Here is a 13,178-nt window from a genome sequence, read left to right as displayed (position 1 = left end):
CAACATACAACTTATGATCCAAACAAAGAAAATGCTTAACAAGTTTTAAACACACTGAACCAAAAACTCAGTGTGTACTCTGAAAGACTGAAGAGATTCAATGAGAGCTATATGAGGATATTATGATTTATGAAAACTCCGAAAGAAAATTCGAGGATATTGAGAATGGACAGATCAACTGGCTACACCGACCTCTTATAACTCCCAGATCAACTGGATAAGAAGTGAAGAAAAACCCTGTGAGACAAGTACACATACCGCATAACGCAGTTTCCCAAGAAGACTTCCATGAAAAATTAAAGAACACTCATAATTGGAAATTATCACATCCTGTTTAGCATCTCGTATACATTGCTAGACAAATAATACATCACAGCAGAAAGGATGTTCCACTAGGATCGAAGGAACTGCTGATAATTGATTCCATTATATGCAATTGATTGCATACGATTTTTTAAAGGATTGATCCTTCAAAAAACAGAAATGTTTTTATGACATATTTTGACTATAAGAAGGCCTTTGACTTTATTCCACATGGCTGGCTGACAAAAATTTTGGAAATTATCAAGATCGATCCAATTACAATAAACTTTCGAAAGTATGCAATGTGCAACTGGAAATCGAATATTGAACTTTCTACGGCGGACATAACAACTAAACAGATTCCAATTAAAAGGAGAATTTTTCAGGGAGATTTATTGAGTCCCTTATGGTTCGTCTTGGTGCTGAACCCCCTTTCTAAACCACTCAATTGAGTGGTTTTGTAAGGGGGTTCTTTTTCAGAAGCATTAATGCTTCTGAAAAAGATTTCAATGTTGAAGGAATAGTAATATCATTACACTCAAAGAAATTTACAAGGATATACTACAGGAATTCGGTGATTTCTACAGATTATTCCCCCTATATAAGCAACAGCACGAATAATTGTTGATTTTACGTGACAATTCCAGTTTCAGATTAGTTAATGCAACCAAACTGCATTCATATATATAATACTCTGACAAAAACCGGAATATGCATGACTATTTACAGCAGCGTTACATGGTTTAACAGGAATTTCCTGGTAAATGAACGAACTAGATAAGTGTATTCCAAGCTTCGACCTTTCTGATGACAAAAATAAAATATCTGAAACTTCATTGAGATTCTAAAACGATATATAGAGGATAGTTCCAGAACAATAAAACAAAAGAATGCTTTAGAAAAAAGTGGATTGAATGAAATAAACAAAAAACTAAACATCTACAAGAAACTAAAAAAAGAACCCCAAAATATTCAGTTAACAACAGAATAATCTGAATCAAAGGTTCACATACGAGCGCTAATATATGAAGCCAAGCAGAAATATGTGCAAAAGTGCATACAAATAAATCAGAGTGAATCAAAAACTTTATGGGACTGTGTGAACAAAATAACGAACACCACGAAATTAGGAACAAGTATTAAATATATCAAAAATGAAGACAACTCGAAGATAGAGGATTATCAAGATATGTGCGAACTTCTCAATGACTACTTCAGCGGGATTGGTGAAGCCTATGCAAATGCACTGCCCACGACTGATGACTTCGAAGAGGAAGATTTTCAAAAACAGAACTCTTTTCACCTTTTTCCAACAGATGTATAAGAAGTAGAAAATACTATAAGGAGTCTGGAATCGGGCAAGTCGGCAGGTTACGATGGACTACGATAGGAAATACTAAATAAAATAAAAGAAGAATTATCAAAACCGCTTGAATATTTGATGAATAATTGTTTCGAAAAGGGCTGTTTTCCAGACATACTAAAATTAGGAATAGTAAAGCCATTATTTAAGGGAGGTGATAGATCTCAAATGGTCAACTACAGACCGATCACTCTAATATCAAACATTGCCTAGATCATAGAGAAGTTGATCCTAGTCCGCATGGATTCATTTATTGCAAAAAATAAATTATTATCAGGGAAACAATTTGGATTTCGCAAGAGTATGTCTACGGAGGATGCTACAAAAAAGTTACAGATATTATTTATAACAATATTGACCAAAGCATTCCTTCCTCGGCAATCGTGCTAGATTTGGCAAAGGCGTTTGACACCGTCAGCCATGATAGACCACTTGAGAAGCTGACAACTATGGATTTCGTGGAAGGATGTTCGATCTCAGCAAGAGTTACTTATCGGATCGAAATCAAATTGTAACTTTGAACGGTAAGTTCAGTAAAAAAAAGCGACTTACCTAGGGCATACCACAAGGCACTGTTCTGGGACCTTTATTATTCAATTTATATATAAACGGCTTACTTGAAATGAAGAGTGGAGGTGAGATAATAGGTTTCGCAGATGATACTATAGTCCTCTATAAGGATGAAATTTGGGAAGATCTAAAACAGAAAGTGACAGATGATTTGAGGATGCTGACGAAATGGTTTCAATTGAATAAGCTCACCTTGAACTGCAAGAAAACAAAATACTCAATCTTTTCGACCAACAAGTTGGGACAACCAAGGCTAGGAGATCTACAAATCAATGATGAACTGTTCATCCCAGCAACACAATCAACTAAATATCTAGATATTTTTATTGATGAGCACCTTAAATGGGATATGCATGTATCGTATCTAACAAGAAAACTGAGGGGTATTCTGTGTAAATATTGGTACATAAGAAAAAGTATAAAATCTCAAAGGCACATGCATACACTCTACAACGCACTGGTTCAGTCGCAACTTATGTACCTATGGTATTATTGGATGGCGAGGTATTTTGGACGTTCACAAGAGAAGCTTGGATACTCTATAAAAATGTATATTGAAAGTGATGTTGTGACGGCGACTTTCTTCGGATTGTTGATTATTTACTATTTCCCTTCTATATTACCTCGGGCGCCAATTGCGATAGGTTTTATAAGGTCGCAATTCCTTACGTCGCTCACTATTATCGACCCTGGGTAGCTTTTAAACAGTTGGAGAAGGGTTCGATTCAATCTAAGGTAAGAGCGATTGACCAGTGGTGATTTATTTCGCTAAATGGCAGTAAATGTCTATGAGATAAATAAAAGACACCCTGACGAAACACACTATATTTAACAATATCCGTTCCCTTATGTATAACACCAAATTATATACAATACTATCCTATATATACAATAATGAAGAAGGCTACTAAACACCAAAAGCAAATATTTACAATGCAACACGGTACGAGAAATAAGCGAGGTGAGCAGGTGGCGTATATCAAGCAGCAGAAATGAGTAAGCAGTGAGCAAGCAAATTGAGCGATGATAAAAACGGTTAAGTGCGGACAAGCGTGGAAAGCATGCAGATTGGCGTGTGAAATGCAGTCTAATAAGTCAGATGTGACTACCTATCCTGTGTTCCGTACGGTCCGGTTCGATACCTCTTTATTAGAAACAGCAAGCCTGAACAATATCTTCGAATCAGGTCTTGTATCGGCGCATCCACCAAAAATTGATATTAAGTCAGACTGGGCAGGGTGACTCACCGAAATGACCACGGTGATCAGTGAATCGGAAATACGCGACCCCTCTCCACAAGATAAGGAATTCCGTCTGGTGGTCCCAAATAAGAGTTGCTCGCAATAAGGGACCCGACACACAGATTCCACCTGAGAAAGTTGGGTCTTAGAAACAGATTTCAATCAGGGTATTTGTCGGCGCATCCACCAAAATAAATCTAAGAAATAAATTTCGTTCGGGGTATACTCTGGCGCATCCACCAATTCCAGACTCGAGTCAGACCGGACAGGGTAATTCGCCGAAAAGGTTGCTGTGATCCGGAGATCGGAATTAAGCGACCCCTCTCCCCAAGATAAGGAGTTATGCCTGGTAGTTCCAAATAAGAGTTGCTCGCAATAAGGAACCGGACAGACAAACTCCACTTGAGAAAGAAAGATCTAAGAAATAAATTTCACTCAGGGTATACTTCGGCGCATCCACCAATTCACGACTCGAGTCAAACCGGACAGGGTAATTAGCCCAAAACACCGCGGTGATCCGGAGATCGGAAATTAGCGACCCCTCTCCTCAAGATAAGGAGTTCTGCCTGGTAGTTCCAAATAAGAGTTGCTCGCAATAAGGAACCGGACAGACAAACTCCACTTGAGAAAGAAAGATCTAAGAAATAAATTTCGTTCAGGGTATACTGTGGCGCATCCACCAATTCACGACTCGAGTCAGACCGGACAGGGTAATTAGCCCAAAACACCGCGGTGATCCGGAGATCGGAAATTAGCGACCCCTCTCCTCAAGATAAGGAGTTCTGCCTGGTAGTTCCAAATAAGAGTTGCTCGCAATAAGGAACCGGACAGACAAACTCCACTTGAGAAAGAAAGATCTAAGAAATAAATTTCGTTCAGGGTATACTGTGGCGCATCCACCAATTCACGACTCGAGTCAGACCGGACAGGGTAATTAGCCCAAAACACTGCTGTGATCCGGAGATCGGAAATTAGCGACCCCTCTCCTCAAGATAAGGAGTTCTCCCTGGTAGTTCCAAATAAGAGTTGCTCGCAATAAGGAACCGACAGACAAACTCCACTTGAGAAAGAAAGATCTAAGAAATAAATTTCGTTCAGGGTATACTGTGGCGCATCCACCAATTCACGACTCGAGTCAGACCGGACAGGGTAATTAGCCCAAAACACTGCTGTGATCCGGAGATCGGAAATTAGCGACCCCTCTCCTCAAGATAAGGAGTTCTGCCTGGTAGTTCCAAATAAGAGTTGCTCGCAATAAGGAACCGAACAGACAAACTCCACTTGAGAAAGAAAGATCTAAGAAATAAAATAAATTACAAATAAATCACACTCGGAAAGTATCGATGGAACACAGGAAAGTCACCGATAATACAGACAGGAATAAAACGGTTCTTACCAATCTTAAGAATTTCCCACTTCACTACACGAACTCAAATTCTTTTCGTGTACGGGCTAAGTGTCAAATTCACGAATATAAAATACGGCACTAAAACGTCCAGAAATTGCAAACTAAAAATTAAACTCTAAATTGTTACTCAAGAAAATCCGCTCAATAACTATGAAAATATATAGCTCGAAGACGCCGACAGGAGTAAATCGGAAAATATCTTGATACTTCGAAGACACCGGCGAGACTAATCCTCCTTTTCCGAAATATTTCACTTGTAATCTCGGTTGGAAGGGGAAAATTTCGAGTCTCGAAATCGGCGGTATACCCATGAAAAACGAACGACAACATGTAAAAAAGAACATATTGAAGAGATAACGTCCATCGCGTTGTCGCTCGAAAGTTTTTATACATAGGCTGATATTTTAAATTGCATCGTTATATTTTCATGAAATAAATAAATCAGAAATTATTCCAAATGAAAATCTTTGAATACCTTCACTGCTCTCAATTAAAATTTTATTTTCACCTACTCAGATGACTGGTAGAATAATGATGGAATTCTAAACCTGGGGCAAATTATACTGGGTGATTCTAGGGCAAATTATACCGGGTGATTCTAGTAACGAATTTCACTTCGTTACAATGTATGGAAAAAGAATAACATTTTCGAGTTCTCGAATATATGAAATTTCCAAGGTACTTGATATAAAACAAATTTATGCCCAAAAGATTATTTCAAATGTCCAGAACAAAATACCCATCAGATTGAAAGAGCACGAACATAATACTAGAAAAAAAAACAAATTGAAAATCAGATTGAAAGAGCACGAACATAATACTAGAAAAAAAAACAAATTTATTATGAAAGAAAAAAAACGGAAGAAAGGATTGGCCAACGTTGTTGTACCTATATAGTTTCAAGAATTTACCCAATTGTACCGCAGAAAATCAGGGAACTGAGAAGTGTGAACAGATTCAAAAAAGAAATAGAAACATGGCTTATAACAGAGGATCGATACATGTTCCATAGAATGATCAATTCTAGTTGAGATTTAACTGGTACAAATCTAGACAGGAATCACCCAAATGCAGAAATCACCGGCTGAATTAGGATTCTTTATAAATTCCCAAACATGTACCTACCACCGATGAAGACGATACACACCCGATAATGAGAGAAAAAAAAACCGATGATGGCAACGAAAATGATGATTTGAATAAGAATTGAAGAGGAATAGATGGTGAAATTTATTTTGGTTTAGTTTTTGAGTGAATTTAATTCTGATTTAAAATAGCTCTACACTGTTGTCATTGAATAACTCCACAGTATTTTTTGAATTTATATGTAGTTTTCGAACGAATCAATTTATTATTCATTATTATATAAAGTTATAACAATGAAGCAATCTTCATTTTTTTTAAAAAACAGACAAGGTTCATATTGAGACTTCGTGAATCCAAATTCTAATAACACTGAAGTGATTCTGTCATTCCAACATGGGGCAGATTGTTTTAGACCGTAAATTGCCTTATTGAGCTTTGAAACTTTATATTTATCTGACTCATAACATTTGAAACCTTCAGGTATTTTCATTCTCTGATAAATGACAACTCGGAAAAGCCGTTCTTATGTCTAAATGCCTTATATCTAAATTTAAGTTCAATCAATTTTCTAAGAGTTGAATATCTCACTACAGGGAGAACGTCCTGTTATAATAAATTCAAAATCAATTTTCTATGAGTTGAATATCTCACTACAGGGAGAACGTCCCGTTGTAATAAATTCCGTATTTTTGTGTGAACCCTTTAGCAACTAACCTGGCACGATATTTCACTTCACCGTCCGCACTGGTCTTCTTCTGGAATACCCATCTGGAATCGACAGCAGTAGCATCTTTTTCAGTATCGACTAATTTCCATGCCTGATTTTTTTCAAATGACTGGAGTTACTCTTCGATGGCTCTCCTTCAAAAGCTTTCATCAGGCCTAGACAACGCATCTGTAACAGTTAATGGATTATTATTATTAGCATGTTCACCACATGCATATGTCACGAAGTTTGGGTCCATTTTCTTTTATCTTAATCTTTGAGATCTTCTAGGCAACTCCCCGTATAAAACTTCGGAATGTTCAGTTTAGGAATTTTTCTGATCCTTTGAGGTTTGATGATGATCTTCAGGATCTTCCATTTTCGGTGAGGAAACCTCCACTTAATCTGTCACCACCTGCTTCGTTTCTTCCTCTTCCACAGCAATATTTAATTTTCTCGGGATCTCAATTATGGTTACATCTTAACTGATGAAGACTTTTCTACTAGTTTGATTGTAAAGTCGGTAACCCTTTGTACGCTCATCGAAACCTACAAGGATACATTTGATTGCTTTTTTGTCCCATTTCTGCCTCTTCTCTTTTAGAACATGAGTCATGGCCGTACTTCCAAACACTTTTATGTTGCTAATGTCTGGCTTTTTGTCACATTTCGTAAGGTGTCCTTGGACTACTTGAGGTAACATAACGATTAATGAGGAAGCAAGCTGTGTTACATGATTCAGCCGAAAACAGCTTATCTAATTCCTGCTCAAACATTAAATATCTCGTTCTACAATTCTACAATCGTTTTAATTAACCTCTCTGCCAAACCATTCTGTTCCGGGGTATAGCTGTTTGTCCTCTGATGAATGATTCCGTTATTTTTTAGATAATTCTGGAATGGCCCTCCTACATACTCCACTCCATTATCTCTTCTCAGGCTTTTTATTCGTTTTCTTTTCTGATTCTCCACTAGAGAGAGACATCTGAATTCATGGAAATATTCCTGAACTCCTTCTTTTGATGTCAAAAAATAAATGAAACACATTCTGGTGTAGTCGTCTATGAACATTAAAAAGTATCTTGAGACTCCTATAGATAATTTTTCATGAGGTCCACAGACATCACTATGAACAATATCTAATATATTGTTGGCTCTATTTCATTTTGGTGGGAAATGGTAATCTGTTTTGTTTGGTTTCGCAATAAACCTCACAATAAGATATTCTGTATTCCTTAATCTTTAAAGGTGACAAATCATCAACTACTTCTGGCATTTTTATCAAAAAATCTGTGTTGATGTGTCCTAACCTTTATAGTGACTCGGTGTGCTCAGAGATGGCGCCATGGTAGTAATGCGCCACGCCACATCGGCCCCGGCGTATTTGAAGGGGTCGACGCGAAGCAACCGATTCACTTCTCACCCGATGTTGTGGGAAGGTGTGTCTTAGGCAGAGATCGCTGGATAGCCTAACTGAAGGGTCCACCAGCGATCTCGGGACGAAACACTATACCTCCGGGTATAATGTTATTTTTATCGTAAATTTTTCATCATGTGGCATATAAATTCACTCTCGCTCCATTTTTAATCAATTGGCTGACTGATAATAGGTAAGTGATGAGTCCTGGAAGTGCACATTTTGAAGCGCACATTAACACTTTTTTCTTCTACTGAAGTTTCTATTCTTACATCGCCTGCATTTTTTACTGCTAATTCGGCTTCATTAGCGCATAACATTTCCTTGATTGAGGCTTCCTTTTATTAACAATTATGTTATCATTAGAGGTTAGGAGAAAACTTGCCCCGCTTATGTACCAGTCAGTGTTGCTAAATGAACCATTTGCAAACAGGGCACTCAAAGCATAAGTTGCCTTTATGTTTGGGCATTGCGCCATAAAATGTACCAGTCAGTGTTGCTAATTGAACCATTTGCAAACAGGGCACTCAAAGCATAACTTGCCTTTTTGTTTGGGCATTGCGCCATAAAATGTCCTTATTCTTTACATTTATAACTTATGACATTGCTTCGATTAGTTCGATGTCTAGTGTTAACCTTTTCATTGGTATTTCTGTTCTCTGTTCTCGTTACTTCTGCCGACATCTTGAGTCTTCTAATTGAACTGTTTTCTTTTTACTGCGTAATTCTTCGCAGAAAACGCTTCTCCACGTCCCTGACAATCGCCAACTACTAGCATATCGAGCAACTTGGGTTTGTAGTGACTCGGTTTGCTCAGAGATGGCGCCATGGTAGTAATGCGCCCTGCAACATCGGCCCCGGCGTATTTAAAGGGGTCGACGCGAAGCAACCGATTCACTTCTCACCCGATGGTGTGGGAAGGTGTTTATTAGGCAGAGATCGCTGGATATCCTAATAATAGCATCTGTTGTGATTGACATGCCTGAATGTTCCACAGCCATAATCATTGATGAATATCTCTCATCAGCGTGACCAGATTGAAATATAGTGAATCTACTAAACTTGCCGCAGAAATCTACTAAAATCTACCAACACCGTTCAGAAATCTACTAAAAATCTACTTACATATTTTTTGACAAAATTTCACAGATGGCGCTGCATTAGATTTTAACATTATTCAGAAAACACTATATTATAATGTCACTTATGGTTGAATTTCACTCCATGAATAGGATATACAGTACAGATGTGTTCAGATTCGAAAATAAAACAAGATTTTATTCCAAAATTTGAACGACAAAAAAAAGGAAAAAAACCGAACAAAAACAAATAGGATCAAAATAGCAAATATAAACAAACAAATTTATATATTTAAATAAACAAAAGGATATAAATAGAAATAAAAACTGAAATCTTTCTGATAAAAATAACATTAAATAAAGAAATTTAAATTAATTGAAAAATCAGTATCAATCTGCAGTCAAATCATCATCTTTAACATCCATATATAAATTTTCACTATCCATCGAATCGAGCATATTTTTTGTAGGTTGAAAACGACAACAATCACCTATCTCTTTAGGTCCTTCTTTAGCATGTTATAATAATGCTATATTTTCATTTAGAAATCTGTTTCTATTTTTTGTTTTGATGCGGTTAATAGCCGAAAATATTCTCTTGCATTTGGCATTCGAAATCTGAAATATGTAGCCACCCAAATTTGTCGATGAAATTCCAGTTAGACATATTTTTTTCCACTAAATAAAATACCAAATGTGAGATAATGGTATATTTTCAACGGAAGTTCACACCCCATCTGTTTTCAATGAGGCACCCTTCGGATATTCCATCATTCTTCGTATTTATTCTCAGCCGACAGCCACCAAAGAAGTTTTATGATTTTATTATGTTTAAGTAGGTACGTTCTTCTAGAAACACGTAGAACGTAGAACCTCAATGAGAATGAACAATGAATTGATTCATAGAAACACTCTAGACATCCGAATTTCCATATTCCCAATCGTCTCGGTTATATTTTTTAAAACTACTGAAATCTACCAAAGGATTTCTTACTACTAAAAACTCCATGAAAATGAGAAAAATCTACTAAAAAAGTAGATGTCTACTAAATCTGGTCACACTGTTTCTCATGTAATCCTGCCAATAAGAGTGAACCGCCCCATTGTTCATTGATTTCAAAACTCGTTCTCCTTAGCTTCTGTGATGTTTCGACGACCTAATATATGTAACTCTCCATAGAATCATGGTTTTCCTATCTGGCTGATATTAAGTTCCTCTAAAGTCCAATCCTCCTGGAAAAACCGCTATCGTCGTACAGGTTCTTGAGTATCTTCCATACTTCTTGTGGAGTTGCAGCTTCTCTCACGTGGGTGTAGAGTGAAGGTTCAAAGGTTGAAATTATTTTTGCCTTGGTTTTGGCCAATACAGTGGAGTCCAGTTCACTGCCAGTGATACATTTGTTTAGTCCTTCAAGCAATGGCGAATTATAATTTTCGCGTCCGACTAACTTAAGAACACTCACGAAATAATTAACGGCTATCTTTGATATTTATTGTTTTTCTAATCACAACACTATTTTACTTTTACTTTTTTTACTTAAAGTTACTTAGCACATAGTATAACGTTCTTGGCACATAACCCGATATGAAACAAGAAATATCGCACCTTGTGCTGTGAAAATAGGTACTGAATAATACTACAAAGATGGAAACAAAATTTATAACAACGAACTCACACTGGCAACGGTCGAGATAGAAGAGTGAGAGTATCTTTTACGAGTGAGCCTTTCCGCCTGTAAAAGTTTTTCTCGGAGGCCTTGATCCAATAAACCCATAACTATCTTGTCCCTGATAATATTATCTTGTTCTTGATATTCGCACGAAGCCGCCAGTGATTTCAATTCTGTAATATACTGCGCCATTGACTGTTCTTCCTTCTGATTAGTTTGAATCTTTCATACACCAATTTTTTTCAAGGTTCACAATATGTGTCCAATTTTATTGATATCATCCAACTTCGCCTTATCAAATTGTATATTGATAGTATTAAATATTTCAACACCTTCTTCTCCAATTGAATTCAAAAATGAGGCAATTTTGACCGATACATCTGCATATAATTTTCCAGAGGCGAGAAGAAAAATCTCGAATTTTTCGTTCCATGTGCTCCAATTCTTCGCCACATTACCATGTTTGAAATCTATCGTCGGTGGAATTCTTAATGAATCCATTTCCTAATTTCTTTAATGAATTAACACCTGACACTATGTAGCATGGTTTAGCAGTTGTATATAATTATTGTAATTATATCAACTAAATAAAACAATAAATATAACAGAGTCAAACTCTTTATTCGTCACTGTCACAATGTGTTTGATAACTATCTCCTGTCTATGTATCTTATGTACTGACTCGGTCATCTGTGTCCGTTAATATGTCTCAATTTGCGCATGCTATGCAACCAAAGAAACAAAATCTTCTTGTTACCTTACAGAAGAGCATATGAGAAATTCAGAAGAAGTTTTTGATAGGTTGAGTAGAGCAGGATTCAGATTACATTTGAAAAAGTGCGAATTTTTCGTGCCAGAAGTAAACCATTTAGGTCATTACATAAATAAAAATGGTCTTCATAAAGATTTTGATTAAGTCAGAGCGATTACTGAGATGCCAACATCAACTTAACAAGGACAAGTGAAATCGTTTTCAGGAATGGAAAATTACAATGGACGATTTTTACCAAATTTTTTTTTTTCGTGAGTAGGGGAAATCCGTTAAGGACACTACCGGTGGTGGTAGTGTGGGACTCACCATCCAGGCATACCCACCAAAAACCCTCCTGGGTGCATCAGCATCTTTGGCTATTGGCACCGTATGTCTCAAGAAACGTTTTTTAAAAACTCTAGAATGATGTTAAGTGTGGCGGAATTCCCATTTAATATTCCCTTCATGTTTGTATTGTTTATATTAATTCTTGTTCTCTCTTCTTCGAGGATCTTGAAATCATTGGATCATTGAAATATATTTCTCACAGATAGACTCTCCTCTCCACACCATGAACAATATGGGCGTTCTATTCCCTGCAGTATATGACCTGAGGAGAAAATTGTATGTCCAATGCGCAGTCTCGTTATTTTTCAACCTCGTATCTTCTGCTGTGCTCATTTCTTCCATGTGTGAATCCCTATGTGTTGTCTGCTATATACCTCAGGAATGTGTCTTTATTTTCCCATTCTTTCTGCCAGTCCTCGTGAATCTTCTCCTTAATATTTTCTTTCCAAGGTTTTTTCTTCTTTTGCAGGTCTTTTTCGCCCTGCCAATAATTTGGTGTCCAAGGTGGATCATTTGTCAGGGTGATCTCATCTTCTTCTAAATGTTCTATTTGGTATGCTGTCTTTATATCGTGTAGTCTGTCATATATGGCCTTGTATCGTCTATTTCCGTTGTTTCTCTGTGTGGATATAGTGGATCAATTCATGTCTCCTTGAATATTCAAGGATTTTGTGGCATAGCAGAGTGTAAGGAATATTCTTCGGTGTTTGTGTAACATTAGCCCAGACTATACAAATAAACTTTCTGATGGACTAGTACGAAGGGCCTCCTAATGAGCATCGGATACCGGAATTACGAACTGAGTCAAGGTGTTTTCAAGATATATTTCTATGTTAATAATCAAATTTTCTATGTCCAACTAAAATGACATAACCTGTTATACAGGGTGTCCCGTAAATACCACGTTAAACCGAGGGAGAATGTAGATCAAAGGATAACCCACCTGCTATGACAAAATTCCTAATTGAAAGTCTTACCGTTTTCGAGATTTTTTTTTTGTTGAAAATAATGAATTTTTGCCCCTTTCAATAGTTTTGCCCTTACGGTTGGTACAATTTTACATCTTTCTGGTTAATTTTCCCAGTAAAATATTGCTCAAGAATGATTTCAACGTTTACATTAAAAACATCCTCCGAAAATTTTAAAGGGGGGCTATGAGAAATATTTTTATTGGAAATTTTGGTAGTGGATTATTTTGTTCATGAAGTTTAGCCCATCGTAGTGGAAAAAAAAATG

Source organism: Harmonia axyridis, chromosome 2, assembly GCF_914767665.1.
Source record: "Harmonia axyridis chromosome 2, icHarAxyr1.1, whole genome shotgun sequence".
NCBI classification, from domain to species: domain Eukaryota; kingdom Metazoa; phylum Arthropoda; class Insecta; order Coleoptera; family Coccinellidae; genus Harmonia; species Harmonia axyridis.
The sequence above is the reverse complement of the archived record's forward strand: the minus strand, read 5'-3'. Positions refer to the sequence as shown.